At 38.3% G+C, this 16,205-nt stretch overlaps 1 protein-coding gene across 9 annotated transcripts in view; it reads right to left on the reverse strand.

The window, feature by feature from the left end:
• DMD (dystrophin) overlaps positions 1–16,205 on the reverse strand; it is a 2,157,177-nt gene that overhangs the window by 1,069,298 nt on the left and 1,071,674 nt on the right. The gene's annotated exons all lie outside the window — the stretch shown is intronic.

Here is a 16,205-nt window from a genome sequence, read left to right on the forward strand (position 1 = left end):
TGGATTGGACTCAATTTCACTCCACACACAGCCTGCATTACCTGATGGAGATTATTTCTGGAAGCACTTAGAGCATGTTTGTCTACATAAAGAGAGGGCCTTTTTCTTTCCTTAACAATTTAAAAAATACAGTAACAAACCAGAGACCTGATACTTTACGGAAGATCATTTATTGTGAGCTCCATGAGGGCCTCAATGGTTTCTTTCAAAACTGCAGCCCCAGCATCTAGAACACAGTCAGCACTTGATAAATATTTGGCTAAATATTAAATGTTAAATTGATATCAGGTTCAAATTAGAATTTGCTAAATTATTTACACACTGTAATGAAAGTTAAAAATACAAGGCTTGCTGAACAGCTCCAGAGGGTTAATAAGAGTGTGAGTGTGTGTGTGTGCGCATGTTTTGAATGACAAAAGGATACACACACACATACACACACACACACACCCCCGTATAGCTGATGATAAATATACATTATATCAATGAGTTAAAATGAAGTGTGCTATTCATTCACTGAGCAATGGGCTATTGGCCGGGCATGGTGGTTCATGCATATAAACCCAGTGCTTTGGGAGGCCAAGGCGGGTGGATCACAGGGTCAAGAGATCGAGACTATCCTGGCCAACATGGAGGTTGCAGTGAGCCAAGATTGCGCCACTACACTCCAGCCTGGTGACAGAGCGAGACTTCATCTCAAAAAAAATAATAATAATAAAAATAATTTAAAAAAATATTTAAGCAAACCCACTGATAACAACACTTAGAAAGTTTATTGAAAACAGTATGTATTATTTGCTTATTGCCCTGGCAATTTCTACTATCATAATAGTTCATTATGATAGCCCAATCCTCAGTGAATGAATAGCACACTTCATTTTAACTCATTGATGTAATGTATATCTATCATCAGCTGTACAGGTGTGTATGTATACATATTCTTTTGAATGACAAAAGGATACACACACACACACACACAATTATTAACCCTCTGGAGCTGTTCACCAAGCCTTGCATTAAACCTGGATTGAATAAAAGACTCCCATTCTTCAAGGAAATTTTACTTCTTCTATGATGACTTCTCAGTAACCCTAAATTAACAGGCCTATTCTTTACATGTTACTGTCCCAAAGCAAAATGCAAGCTGGCATGGAACCAAGCCCTGAGGTTAATTCCTGAAGCTAGAGGAAAATGTTCCAAAGTGCCCTACATCCCAAGGTCGCCCAACAAATCCACACCTGGAAGCAATCTCCAGCAAGTGCCTGTTTACAGGCACAGGTGTGTGCATATCCGGACAGCTGAGGAACACACCTAATTTGATCAATGACATTCTGATGTGGCAGGCTTTATTGTGCTGTTTATGACAATATCTACAGATTACGATGTGCTTGTGTAATAAACAGAGTAATTAAACACACCCAAAACAAAACAGGAAGTTAATACCTAAGTTGTGCTGACGTGTTTATGTGCCACAACTGACTAGTGCATTTACTGCCTATTACTCCACCTCTTAATATCCACTGAAGGAATCCTCAGTCTGTATACATACATTACCAAATTATGAACATCGACTTCATGCATATCCTCAGAAAGACCTACTTACACCTGCAGCCTCACCACATATATCTACACCCTTAACAGGTACTCAATAAATACTTGTCAAATGATCAGATAAATGATAAATGAAGGAGAAACATACCGATATTTATATCTTCAAGATTGCTACTATGGGCATATAATTTTACAGGAGTTGCTACTTGGATTGTCTATCTTTTCAGTCTACATTTTTTCTCTAAAATATAATTGGCAGTTGCCTTATGGATAGATTACATTTGATAGAGTCTGATACTTGAGGTGCTATTTCAGCACCATTTCTGTAATTCTGGAACTAGTTATCAGGCTTGGCAGATGCAAATGTATGCAGTTTTGATCTCCTTCCTGACTCTCTAACCGCAGATTTTACAATTGAAGAAAAAAAGGGGAACTTTTATTTATAAATAATCAATATAATTTGTAAATAGAAATCCTTTCCCTCTGAGCCGCTCACAGCCAGCCAGCTCTCAGAAGAAGGTCGCTCAGCTCTCTCTTGACTAATGGTGTGGTCTACATCACAGAGGTTACCAGATTCCTTGGCAGAATGCAAATCAAACATCTTGAATGGCAAAAGGATCAAAGCGTGGCATCTAAACATTGCTCAGACCTGATGTTCATATTTTTATGCATCAGAAAACTTGAAAGAGAAATTAGAATGGAAAGAAAATGCACCTTCCAAAGTGTATAATATTGAGATTTTTAGCATATTTGTCCCTCTTGGATTAGTATATTTTATTCCATTGTAGGGCAGCGACTGAGTAGGGGTTTGTGGAGGCAGAAGACTTGAGAGCCTCTTGGCTCAACTACCTATAAGCTGTTTGACCTTGTACAAGTCATTCAAACTTTCTGGCTTCAACTTCCACATCCAAAGGTGGAATTAATAATACCTCATCAAGTGATGAGAATTGAATAGATATTAAAGCACTGCTCCTCAAAATTTAACGTGATACAAGCCAGGTGTGGTGGCTCACATCTGTGATCCCAGCTACTCAGGAGGCTGAGGTGGGAGGATCATTTGAGCTCAGGAGTTTGTGACCAGACTGGGCAAAATAGCAAGACCCCATCTCAAAACCAAATAAACAAAAAGAAAAGTGTATCAAAAGTAAAGAAAAAAGAAAAAAAATAATTCAATACAAGTATCCTTAAAAATGCAGAGTTTAATTCATTGGACCTGTGGTGGTACCCAAGAGTCTCCATTTCCAATAAACTCCCAAGTGGTACTGCTGCTCTGTCGACCCCACTGTGCATAGCAAATATCAGTGGAAAACACTGTTATTCTTCCAAATGATAGTGAATTTCTGTCCTATTGCCATTTTTCTTTGGTGCATGTTTTCCCTCAGTATCTACTCAACCAACAATTACTAGATGCTTGTCTATGGCAGGTGATGTGCAGGACGTAGGTATTTTAAAGTTTATAAAGACATTGCCCTGTGCTCAGGAAGCTTTCAGTCTATGTGAGAATGAAGATCACTTACCACTACAAACAGTTTGGACATGGAGGCCCAAAGCTACCTACCGCTTATGCTCACATAGCTTGCTGTCCACATTAACATGGTTTACCATTGCACTGTCTTCATTAGCATAACTTTCCTATTACAGATAACTTTTGGCCAGGCAAATAATTTGACTGTTCACTAAAGTAACTTCCCCAAACTCCCATCAACTCTTCAACAAAAAACATCAATAGAGTTCACACCTTAATACTCTCTGATCCTCTTGGCTAGACATCTTCACTGTGCTGTTTCCACCAAACATAAGTTATAATATCATGATCCTTACCCAATCCTAATTGTGCCCCCACAGTGAACGACCAACGTTAAACCAAGCTTCACACTCCCAGTAAAATCCAACCTCACCTTTCTCCTTATGAAACACTACCAAAGCTTTGTCCAGGCTGTGGTCTTTCTTACCACAGTAAACAATAAATTTAACTTTGTCTTATCAACAGGTTTGTATTGGTGATGTTTAGGGAGCTGAAATTTCCCATATGGAAGAAACAGACATGGGAATCAAACATATGTTACAAGGAGATAAGCAGTGGTGCCAAGGGGTGGATTAAAAGACTCTAGCTACTTTTTTGTCATAACAAATAAATATCCAATTTAATTATAATCAGTACATTTTTCTCTGCAAACTCAGTTTAACAACAAATCCCCTATTCTCCTCTTATTTACTCACCCAGGCATTTGGATGTTATCACTGGTGCCATCATCGATTGTGATAAAATATTTGATAAGTTTTATGTCCTCAAAGCTTCTTTGACAGTATAATACATGAGAGTGACATTAACCCAGATGAAGGGAGAAGGGGAAATCTTTTGGTAGTTGTAATGTCAAAGCTAAAACTAGATGGAGGCCCAGAATTAGGGAAAATCCAGCATCCAGACAGACAATGTAAGATCATGGTATTTTCAGGGAAAAATATAAATTGGAGCAAAAGCTCAAACTGGGGAAAGAGTGAGAAAGAAACTAACGGTCTAATCAGTCGTTTATGTCAAGTTAAGTAGCTTATGTCTTTGCTACCCAAAGTATGGTCTGCAGGCCAAAATTATTGCTATAACCCTGAGTACTTGCTAAAAATGCAGAATCTCAGACAATATCCCAAACCTACTGAATCAGCATCAGTTAATTAAGAAAATCCCCAGGTGATTTTGATGCACATCAAAGTTTGAGAAGCACTATTCAAAATAATATGCTGGAGGCTATGGGAAGCTACTGAAGGATTTTAAGAAGGGAAGTGACATAATTGAATTTGCATTTTAGAAAAAAAATTACTCTGTGTCCATTCATTCCTTCAGGATATATATGCCAAGCATTGACCTTAGAGCTGGAAATTCAGCACTATTTAGAGTGGATTAGCTGAAACTCCCTATTCAGTATTCATTCAACAAACATTTATTGCAGGCCAACTTCATTTTTTTGTTTGCTTATTTTTTGCTTTTTTGAGACAGGGTCTCGCTCTGTCACGCAGACTGGAGTGCAGTGGCATGATCCCAGCTCACTGCAACCTCTGCCTCCCGAGTTCAAGTGATTCTCATGCCTCAGCCTCCTGAGTAGCTGGGATTACAGGCATGCACCACCACAGCCAGCTAATATTTGTATTTTTAGTAGAGACGGGGTTTTACCACGTTGGCCAGGCTGGTCTCAAACTCCTGACCTCAGGTGATCCGCCTGCCTCGGCATCCCAAAGTGCTGGGATTACAGGCGTGAACCACTGCGCCCCGCCTGCTTGCCAACTTTCATTTGACTTTTCCAAAAGCTTGATTTGGAAATAATCCCACACTGATGGCTATGTTTTTAATGGAGTCGACCTTTGTTGTCCAGGACAAATAACTGTTAAGAATCTTCTAGCATACTGTACTCAAAGTCCTTAGCACTATAAGGTTATTGGTTCAAACATGAAAGGTTTTTTTGATGTAGTTTTGTAGAACTTCTATTGCAATGCTATTTACTGTATTGGAATTTGACCCACAGTACAAGTTATAGTACAAGATACCAATCAATATATATATATATATATTTTTGTTAATGAACAACGTAAGATGTACAGCTTGTCAAATCTAAACTTTAATATTAGAGATTATAGGATCAGTACCATTTTTTTGCTAACATATGCAGAGGATTGTCCTTTGGTGACTGAAAAGAAAAACAACAATTTATTAGTATGTGGAGTCTCTGTCTTTTAAATAATAGTCAGTGTCTTATTGGAACTCACACAGACGTGGTGTGAAGAGCTCTGACAAGCTAGTTAGCCTATTTTATGCTTGTTTTATTCTTGCTTCCTATATGTAAACATGGTGAAGGACAGTGGGCAATGAGCTCTCACTTCTATTTTAGCGATTCTGGGTTGCTTGGGCTGCCTCTAATCTACCAAGCCAAAATCATTATAAGGAAAATAACCAATGTAGCTAAATATAAAGTCATCACTTCCCTAACTCAGTTCCCTTTGTAGCTACAGGAACACTAAATTTCATTCAAAATTGTAACTCCCAAAAAGCTGGGTACTCTAAGACCCTGGATAGTTTTCTTACAGCCTCATAGGGTTTGGCAGGTGCCCTGAATATCTGGCAGATTCCCTGAGAGAACAAAAACTCAGAAGCTACCAAAGATTCAAATACTCCCTTCAATGCCTACCAGCTAGGGAAGTTTATACAAGACCGTGGGTTTCTCTGTATTTGGTTCTTTTATTTACATAATAGCAATGATAATAATATCTTTGTTGTAGAATTGGAGGATTAAATACAATAAAGTATTTACAGTACCTAGGACTTAATAAACTCTCAATATATATTATTTTCCCCACTCCCTTCTGGGTTATTAAGACCCCTATAAAATGCAAATTTATTTACATCACCCCTAGTCACTAACATTTTTGAACAGTGGAGTTAATTGAATTAGGAAGCCTGTTAAAAAGAGTAAGCCTTGAGTAAAGAGGATGTTATTATGTTCTCTAAAGTGTGTGAAGTGTGTGGAAAGAAGGTCCAAAAAAGGAGGGCTTGCTTGAGATGACTGATATCCAAGAAGATAGTACACCCTAGTTCTCAGAATCATTGAATGTAAGGGCTGAAGATATCATGAAACTGTCTATTTTGCAGATGAGGACACTGAGGCTAAGTTCAGTGAAATAACTTGCCTAGGCCTTAGAGTTAGAACACTAGCAAGGCAGGATTGAAACCTAGTGAATGAGAGGCTTCAAAAAGAAAGAAAACAATGTGGATACAGGGGAAAGGGGAGGGATAGCATTAGGGCAAATACCTAATGCATGTGGGGCTTAAAACCTAGATGACGGGTTGATGGGTACAGCAAACCACCATGGCAAATGTATACCTATGTAACAAACCTGTACATTCTGCACATGTATCCCAGAACTTAAAGTATAATAATAAAAAAGAAAGAAAGAAAACAGTGTGAAGAATGAAAGCAGGATAGGGAATGAGGGAAGCTACAGCTCAGGGTGAAGTCTTGTTTTCCCTTTGCCTCTGCCCTCTTAGTAGTAAGTATTCCTCAGGGTAAATCAGTAACATCCCTCAGCCTCTCATACAGAAGTGCCAGAGTGTGATCAGGGTATTCTGCCATTAAACATTCAAGATCCTCTACAACCATGAACATAGAAGAATGATTTATCCTTATGCTCTTGCTGTATCAAAGACTCTCAGAGATTTTCAGAGACATGCCTTTTCCATACTGATCAATGAAGATGGGTCACCAGAAACATCACAAAGTGACAGTTTTTGTACTGCCTTCCCAGATAATTTTACAGACTGATATGAATTTGAAGCAACAATTTTTTTATTTTTATTTTTTTAATTTTTATTTATTTATTTATTTATTTATTTATTTAGATTGAGTTTTGCTCTTGTTGCCCAGGCTGGAGTGCAATGGTGCAATCTCAGCTCAATTCTCCTGTCTCAGCCTCCCAAGTTGCTGGGATTACACGCATGTGGCACTATGCTCAGCTATTTTTTAAAAAATACTTTTAGTAGAGATGGGGTTTCACCAAGTTGATCAGGCTGGTCTCGAACTCCTGACCTCAAGTGTTCCACCCACCTCAGCCTCCCAAAGTGCTGAGATTACAAGCATGCAACAAGCATTTTTATGGAGACCCTACCTGAAGAGCCATTCACTCCAAGGAGAATTGAATTTGAATAATATCTCCACACAGATAATTCTCAAATCCACATCTCTAGCACATACTTCATCCCTGAATCCCATACTTGCATCCAACTGCACTCTTTATGACTTTACCGGGATGTCTAACAAGCTTTCAAACCTAACAATTCCAAAACAAAATTATTGCTTCCACCTTTACCTCTCTACCATCTAACTTGATCCTTCTACCATTTTCTCAATTCTATTCACCTTATCTACCTTTGACTCTTCTGGGCTCTTCTCTTTCTTTCCCACCCCATACCCCATTCATCAGCAAACCTTGTAGTGCCACCTTCCAAAGATACCCAGAATCCATGTACCTCTCATTGCTTTCACTGAAAGCTTTCTGGTTTAGAATCACCATTATTTCTCATTTGAATTGTTGCAATGACTCCCTCTGCTTCAACAGGTACTCTACTCTCTGTTCTCCACTCAGTGACTAGAACAATTTATCTCATTTCTTTCCCCAAATGAGTTTACTTAGAAAACTATCTTGAAAAGACAAAATTATAGAGATGGAGAACAGAGTAGTGGTTTCCAGTGATTCAGGAAGGAGAATGGGAGATCGGATGGGTGTGACAATAAAAGGATAGCTTGAGATAGCTCCTTTGTGACGCTGGAACTATTCGGTACCAACTATCAAGATAGAGGTAGTTGTTACATGACTCTAGACATGGTATAAAATTGCACAGAACGACAGACACAGATAAGTGCACGTAAAAGCTGGTGAGATCTGAATAAGGTATAGATTGTATTAATATCGATTTCCTGGTTTTGATATGGTATATAGTTATATAAGATGTGGAATCTGAATAAAGCATAGATTGTATCAACATCAATTTCCTGGTTTTGATATTACATATAATTATGTAAGATGTAACCATTAGCTGAAGATGGGTGAAGGGTACTCATGACCTTTCTCAATACTTTTTGCAACTTCCTGTAAGTGTATATATATTTCAAAATAACGAGTTTTAAAAATACTGCATATACATGGTATTCCTCAAGACTATGCATTTTCTATTTCTTCTACCTGGAACACTCTTTCCTCAAATATGTAAATGGATAATTCCTCCCCTTCCTTGAGATTTTTGTATCAATGTTACCTCATAGGGGTCTGCCCAGAGTGTCATACATAAAATATCAATTTTGGCTGGGCATGGTGGACAATGCCTGTAATTTCAGCACTTTAGGGGGTGGAGGCAGGCAGATCACTTGAGCCCAGGAGTTCAAGACCAATGGTACTGAGGTAGTGAGGTACTGCTATAAAGATACTTGGAAATGTGGAAGCAACTTTGGAACTGGGTAACAGGCAGGGGTTGAAACAGTTACGAGGCTCAGAAGATAGGAAAATGTGGAAAAGTTTGGAACTTCCTAGAGACTTGTTGAATGGTTTTGACCAAAATGCTGATAGTGATACAGACACTGAAGTCCAGGCTGAGGTGGTCTCAGATGGAGATGAAGAACTTATTGGTAACTGGAGCAAAGGTCATTCTTGCTATGACTAACAAAGAGACTGGCATCATTTTGACCCTGCCCTAGAGATCTGTGGAACTTTGAACTTGAGAGAGATGATTTAAGGTATCTGACAGAAGAAATTTCTAAGCAGCAAAGCATTCAAGAGGTCACAGAGCACAAAAGTTTGAAAAATTTGCAGCCTGACAATGCAGTAGAAAAGAAAAACCCATTTTCTGGAGAGGCTGGGTGCAGAAATTTGCATATTTATCAAGGAGTCCAACGTTAATAGTCAAGACAATGGGGAAAATGTCTCCATAGCAAGTCAGAAACCGTCACTACAGCTACTCCCATCACAGACCCAGAGGTCTAGGAGGGAAAAATGGTTTTGTGGACCAGGTCCACCCCCCAACCCACCACTGTGTGCAGCATCAGGACTTGGTGCCTTGTGTCCCAGCCACTCCAGCCGTGGATAAAAGGGGCCAAGGTACAGCTCGGACCATTGCTTCAGAGGGTGCAAGCCCAAAGCCTTGGCAACTTCCATGTAGTGTTGAGCCTGTGGATACACATAATTCAAGAATTGAGGTTTGGAACCTCTGCTTAGATTTCAGAGGATGAATGGAAACGCCTGCATGTCCAGGCAGAAGTCTGTTGCAGGAATGAAGCCCTCATAGAGAACCTCTGCTAGGACAGTGTGGAAGGGAAATGTAGGCTTGGAGCCCCAACCCAGAGTCCCCCCGGGGCACTGCCTGGTGGAGCTATGAGAAGAGGGCCACTGTCCACCAGACCTCCAAGTTAGAGCGATCAATAGCTTGCACCACATGCCTGGAAAAGCTGCAGACACTCAATGTCGGTGTGTAAAAGGAGAGGGGCTCTACCCTGCAAAGCAACAGGATTGGAGCTTCCCAAGACCATGGGAACCCACCTCTTGCATCAGTGTGACCTGGATGTGAGACATGGAGTCAAAGGAGATAACTTCAGAGCATTAAGGTTTGACTGCCTTGATAGATTTTGCACTGACATGGGGCCTGTAGCCCCTTCATTTTGGCTAATGTCTCCCATTTGTAATGGGCATACTTACCCGATGCCTGTGCCTCCATTTTATCTAGGAAGTAACTAACTTGCTTTTGATTTTACAAGCTCACAGGTGGAACAGACTTGCTGTGTTTCAGATGAGACTTTGGACTGGGACTTTTGGGTTACTGCTGAAGTGAATTAATTAGTACTTTGGAGTACTGTTGTCAAGGAACGATTGGTCTTGAAATGTGAAAGGGACATGAGATTTGGGAGGGGCCAGGAGCAAAATGATACATTTAGGCTTTGTGTCCCCACCCAAATCTCATCTTGAATTGTAATCCTTATGATCCCCATAATCCCCATGTGTCAAGGGAGAGACCAGGTGGAGGTAATTGAATCATGGGGTTGGCTTCCCCCATGCTGTTCTCAAGATAGTGAGTGAATTCTCACTAAATCTGATGGTTTTATAAGTGTCTCTTTCCCCTTTGCTCAGTACTTCTCCTTCCTGCCACCTTGTGAAGAAGGTGCCTCACTTCCTCTTCATTTTCTGTCATGATTTTAAGTTTCCTGAGGCCTCCCCAGCTGTACTGAACTGTGAGTCAATTAAATCTCTTTCCTTTATAAATTACCCAGTCTCAGGCAGTTCTTTATAGCAGTATGAAAACGGACTAATATACTCCCTCTCTTGAGATTTCTGTTCAAATAGCACATCATAGAGGTCTGCCCAGGCTGCCATATATAAAACATCAATTTTGGCTGGGCATGGTGGTTCATGCCGGTAATTCCAGCACCTTAGGAGGTAGATGTGGGTGAACTGCTTGAGCCCAGGATTTCAAAAGCAGCCTGGGCAACATAGTGAGACTTTGTCTGTGTAAGAAAAGAAAAAAAATATTAGCTGGGTGTGGTGGTACATGCCTGTAGACCTGGCTACTTGGGAGGCTGACATGGGACGATCATCTGTGCCCAGGGAGGTCAAGGCTGCAGTGAGCCATGATTATGCCACTGCACTCCAGCCTAGGCAACAGAGTGAGACCCCATCTCAAAAATAAATAAATAAATAAATAAATAAATAAATAAATAAATAAAACATCATTTTCCTGTCACTTCTTCCCTATCTTGTTAACAGTTTCTCTTTTCTTCTTAACACTTTAACACTTTCATTTGAAATACTACATATTTATTTTATCCTTTTCTAACTTCCCATTAGTATATGAGCTCCTTGAAAGGAGAACGTTTGTTTTTTGTTATCCTTGCACCTATGTTAGTACGTGGTACACAACAGTCACTCAACAAATATTTGATGAATTAATAAATGAGTGAACAGGTAAAACTACTAGAAGGAACAGTCAGGCAGATTGACTTAATAGGAAAGGCAAGTCTGACAAAATCACATTCCTTGGCAGTATTTAAAAAAGCTGGGAAGGAAAAAGAAAACTTGCTCCTGCTGCTTCTGTGATACAGAGAAAAACCTCATTATTAACATGTTTTTAATAATACACTTGAGCATTAACATGTAGAATGGTATTATGGATAGAACATATCACATGTGTATAAAAATAAGTAACTTCCCTGGGAAGAATCAATACAGATAGTCCCCAGATTACAAATGAGTTGTGTTCTGCACATTTGAAAGACAGCTGTTTAATGATCTGCTAGATGCTCTCTAAACTTTCTGACTGGGTTCACTTCACCCATACCTATGCATTCAGGCATACTCTATTCCCTGGAATCATCAAACCTGTACCTAACGGAGGAATTCAATGTATTTAGATTTCATAGGTTAGTCCACGAAATAATAGTTCACTTATAAACGAGCTGAAGTATAGTATAAATAATGCTGGTCTTAACTCTGCACACTATAAGTAATTCAAATGCTCAGACTTGTGTCACATTTAATGGTATATTTACATGAGAAAGGCAATATTAAACGTGCAAGGAAATGTGGGCCTTGAAGTCAAGTACATTTTGAAATCAAACTGTCACTTTGACACTACCTTTGTGATACTGGTCTCGTTTCTTAACTTCTTGAAGCCTTAATTTCCTCAACTGTAACTTGGAGATGATCATTGAGACTACCCACCAGGATTGTTTTAGGATTAAAGGAGATAAGTCTTCAGCACAGACTTAGTGTTCCATAACATTACATCTTATTATATTGAGCTCTTCCAGTTAGTCTGAGTTACAAATGATATTTTATACATCATCGTAAACCAACAGTCTAACAAAGTCCCTGATACACTGTTAATGCTAAACATGTCTGGTGAACGAATATTTAATAAGTACATTGATTGACATACTGGAGAGGGATGAACAGGCATGACGGACAGGCATGAAGGCCTTTAATGTTTGTGAGCCTATCCATCTATGACGTTTTCCTTTTACCTTCCTCCCATTATCTTCTAATTCTCTACTCACAGGATTACTAAAAGATCTCTCTTCCTCCACCACTCCTTGTCCCCACAGTGGGAGGAGCATGATGGAAATTCAAAAATAAATACCATTTATGTAGCATTTTTTGGTGGGAATTTTGGGGTCAATATTTAGTTAAAAAATGTGTTAAATGTACATTTTCATTAAAGAAGAAAAGAAAACATGATTTATACAAGATAAGCATGACTTCTTCACTACTGTATCTTTTTGACCTTAGTATATAGGATCTCACCTGCAGCCTGGGGCCTGCCCCATCTCTGAAGACCATGCTGCCCCAAGGGTGAGGATATGAAGTACCCTGCTCAAGTCATTCATTGGCATGACTACTTGGTTCGTCCTGGATTAATCATCTCTCTCAAGGAGATTTTAGTCCATCGGCCCATTCCTGTGCAAGGTGCCTAACCTGATCCCTAGGCTCCCCAGCTAGAATGAAGATACTAGCTACAAGTCCTCCCCAATGCTAGACTAACATACAATTTTGATCTCTGGAATTCCAGGCAATGATCTTACCAATTTGAGCCCTACCTCTTCATGGCCCCTAAACACTGATATCTGCTTTCAGCATTACCATATAATGCTCTTATCCTCTTCCTCTTGAAACAAATGTAAAGAACGACCAATCTTCTCTTTGAAAGAGTTTAAGCAGTTTTCATAATCTCTTTAAAAAAATTTGACTGGCATCAAATCAAGTTCTGACCAATTACAGTTATATATATATATATATATATATATATATATATATATATATATATATATATATATATATATATCTAAATCCCTCAGGGAAAACAGGAAAGTATGGGAGCAACTTTAAGAAAACAGTTGGAATAGTAACAAACTGTTGCTTAATATTTAACCTACCATTTCCCCGATGGGCTCAAGCTGATTATTTTCTTGCTTTTGATGCCCAGGGAAAATAATTGGTTCCTCTCTTCTTTATCACCTCCTCGAACTATTAAGTTTTCCCTTGATGTTTTCTCAGGCATGAATATGCCAGTACCACTTACACAGGTCTTCTAAATAAGTTTCAAAACCTATTAGATCCACATAAATTACATAAAATATGTTTCAGTCCCTACCAAATTTCCTAAAGCCATAGTTCCTCTGTCCACATCAACCCATTCCCTTCTTTTATTATCCCTGCTTTAGCTACCCTGTCACTCAAACAAACTGTGTAATTCACACCTGCTTTGAGCTGATTGGTTGATCTGTCCTTGATTGTCCCAGGTGGATTTATTCTCCTTTAACCTTCAGGTATGAATCCTTCATGTTCATACCTGGAGAAGGAGCTAAACCTATGCCTTAAATGCAATGCTCATTAATGGATAAATTCATAACTGGCCATGGTACCAAGAGTTACAGCATCTTCCTCTATTAAAAGCAGAGCAGCCTATGGGATGGCCAAGTCCTTGAAGGTGACAGGGATTTGACAAAAATGGAGGGTATGCATGGGCTATATTATAGTTATGATTTGAAATCACTGTTTAGAAATAATTGCCCAGACAAGATAAGTTAACTGATCTCTACAAACTTGTATTACATATATTTCTCACACATAAACATAATTTTTATTATCGATTTGTCCCTTGAGGTCCTGAAGAACAAAGCATTCTCATAGTCTCCCAACAGGCAGCTTTCTTTAAGAGCCAAAGCAAGGCAATAAAAGGGGGGTATTTTATTTATCGCCCAATTCACATCACTTCTTATCTTGACTCTGAGAAGTATAAATTCATAACAGGAAGTTTCTAGACATACATATATAAGGTGATGGTGTTGATCCAAAAAATGTTGACAATTGATAAAGAAATGCTGAAGGAGGCGTCAATGATACTAGAAGTAAAAGTTTTAACAATAACAATAAATGTGGCCACTCTCTGGGTCCATCTGTCCACAATCCCATGCCATCTGCCCCTTCTCTGGAGTTGCCATGGAAGAGAAAGTTCTACTACTTCAGTTACGTAATTTCTATTTGGAGGAAAGATGGGGGTCATTTTTTGTTTTAACTGAAGAGTGTTGTAACATTTTTTTCTTGCACTGTTTCATTTCATTTCTACTTACCTTTTTTCCCACTTATAATGTGCATATTATTTTTTACATCAAGATAATGACAACAAAGAAAAAAAAACTCACTATCTTCTCAATTTTAAAAGAAATATAGCAAGGAATAATGATCAACCAAAGGATTTAATTTTAATATTGTGATAAGCTATTTTTCTTAATGATTTTTCTCATAATCTGTGCTTTAGCAAGGATCTTCTCCTTTTTTTCTAGTTTCCATCTGAGATTAGATAATGGGCTGTACCCACTGAAGTGCATGCTGTAACTCCACCACACCTGTTACTTTTGACATACTTTTATATTTCTCAATGATTAAAAAAGTAAGAGTGGGCCAGGTGTGGTGCCTCATGCCTGTAATCCCAGCACTTTGGGAGGCTGAGGTAGATGGGTCATCTGAGGATTGGAGTTCGAGACTAGCCTGACCAACATGGTGAAACCCTGTCTCTACTAAAAATACAAAAAAATTAGCTGGGCGTGGTGGTGCCCACCTGTAATCCCAGCTATTCAGGCGGCTGAGGCAGGAGAATCACTTGAATCCGGGAGGCAGAGGTTGCAGTGAGTTAAGATTGCACCACTGCACTCCAGCCTGGGCAACAGAGCAAAACTCCATCTCCAATAATAACAATAATAATAATAATAATAAGTGGTAGCTTATTTTTACCTAAAGGTAGTAGTGGCTTCATGCCACAATTGCTCATCTCTGAGCCATCTCACTATCCTTTGCTCAGCTTTTTAACTGTCTCTACACTTTTGTAACTAGTTTCTCATAGTAAATTCCTTCTTCCAGACCAGTGTTTCCCAACCTCACCACTACTGATATTTTGGACAGAATAATTCTTTGTTGTAAGAGAATTTCCTGTGTCCTGTACAGTGTCTACCAATATCTCTGCCTCTACCAAATAAATACCAGTAACACTCCTGCAATTGTCACAACCAAAAATGTCTCCAGAAATTGCCAATTTATCCCTCAGCATGCAGCAGAATCAGCCCTAGTTGAGAACCACTGTATTAGACTAGAAGACCTTTATTTTTCTGACTGACTCCTAAATGATATACTCCTTTAAGCCCTTATTTATACCTGTCATACATTAAAATAAGATTGGAATAAAATAAAATCTATCAATGTCCCTATAAAATTAGTCATATTGTAGTAATATCTATGTCTCTATACAACTAGTCACATTGGTAAACGATAAAAGCTTATTGAGCAAATGAATGAATATATTAATATGAAAAGAACTGCAAAACCTTGATCTACTTTTTCCAAAATTAATACATATTTTATATTGTCCAGCTAATATTTAATATATTTTTATTTAATTAACCATCATAGGGCCTTTGAAATACTTCATACATTTTAATGCTTTATATACTAAAGTAAGTAAAATTAAACATCTGTTAATATGGTTGACACAGTAAAACATAGTCAGAAAGGCAGTTTTAGAGAGGAGAGATACACAATAATGGTTCTTCTTTTTCCCACCTCACATTATGAACAGGGAATTTTTTTCCTTAGCACTTACATCTCAGCAGTATATAAAGATATCATATTCCTTATTTATATTTATTAATCCTTCTTTTAATGCTCCTGTTGCTAATTTTTAATTGACTTTGTCCTTACCAAATACTAGCGATAGGATTTATAAAGGATAATTAACTCATGCACTAATTTAAAATTTGTTGAACTCATATAACGGTGAGTTTCAATGAAATCACACTAAGAATTCTCTGTATGCTTTGTTCCAGGTATAAGTAAACATACCCAATTTCATCTAAGAGATGAAAAATAAAGAAAGTATGTGAAGAGAGTCATATTCAATAGTTATATTATGATAATTTGCATATGTAGACATGCTTGAAATGTACATAGACCTTTATTCAAGATCTTTCCCTTATATTTCACAAATCACTTTTACCATTCATACATTTGATAAACATATTTTAAGTGTAATATTTATCTCATCAATATGTAATGCATACTTAACAATGTGTAATACTGATCTT

The sequence above is a fragment of the Macaca mulatta genome, chromosome X (genome assembly GCF_049350105.2).
Source record: "Macaca mulatta isolate MMU2019108-1 chromosome X, T2T-MMU8v2.0, whole genome shotgun sequence".
In the NCBI taxonomy this organism is placed as follows: domain Eukaryota; kingdom Metazoa; phylum Chordata; class Mammalia; order Primates; family Cercopithecidae; genus Macaca; species Macaca mulatta.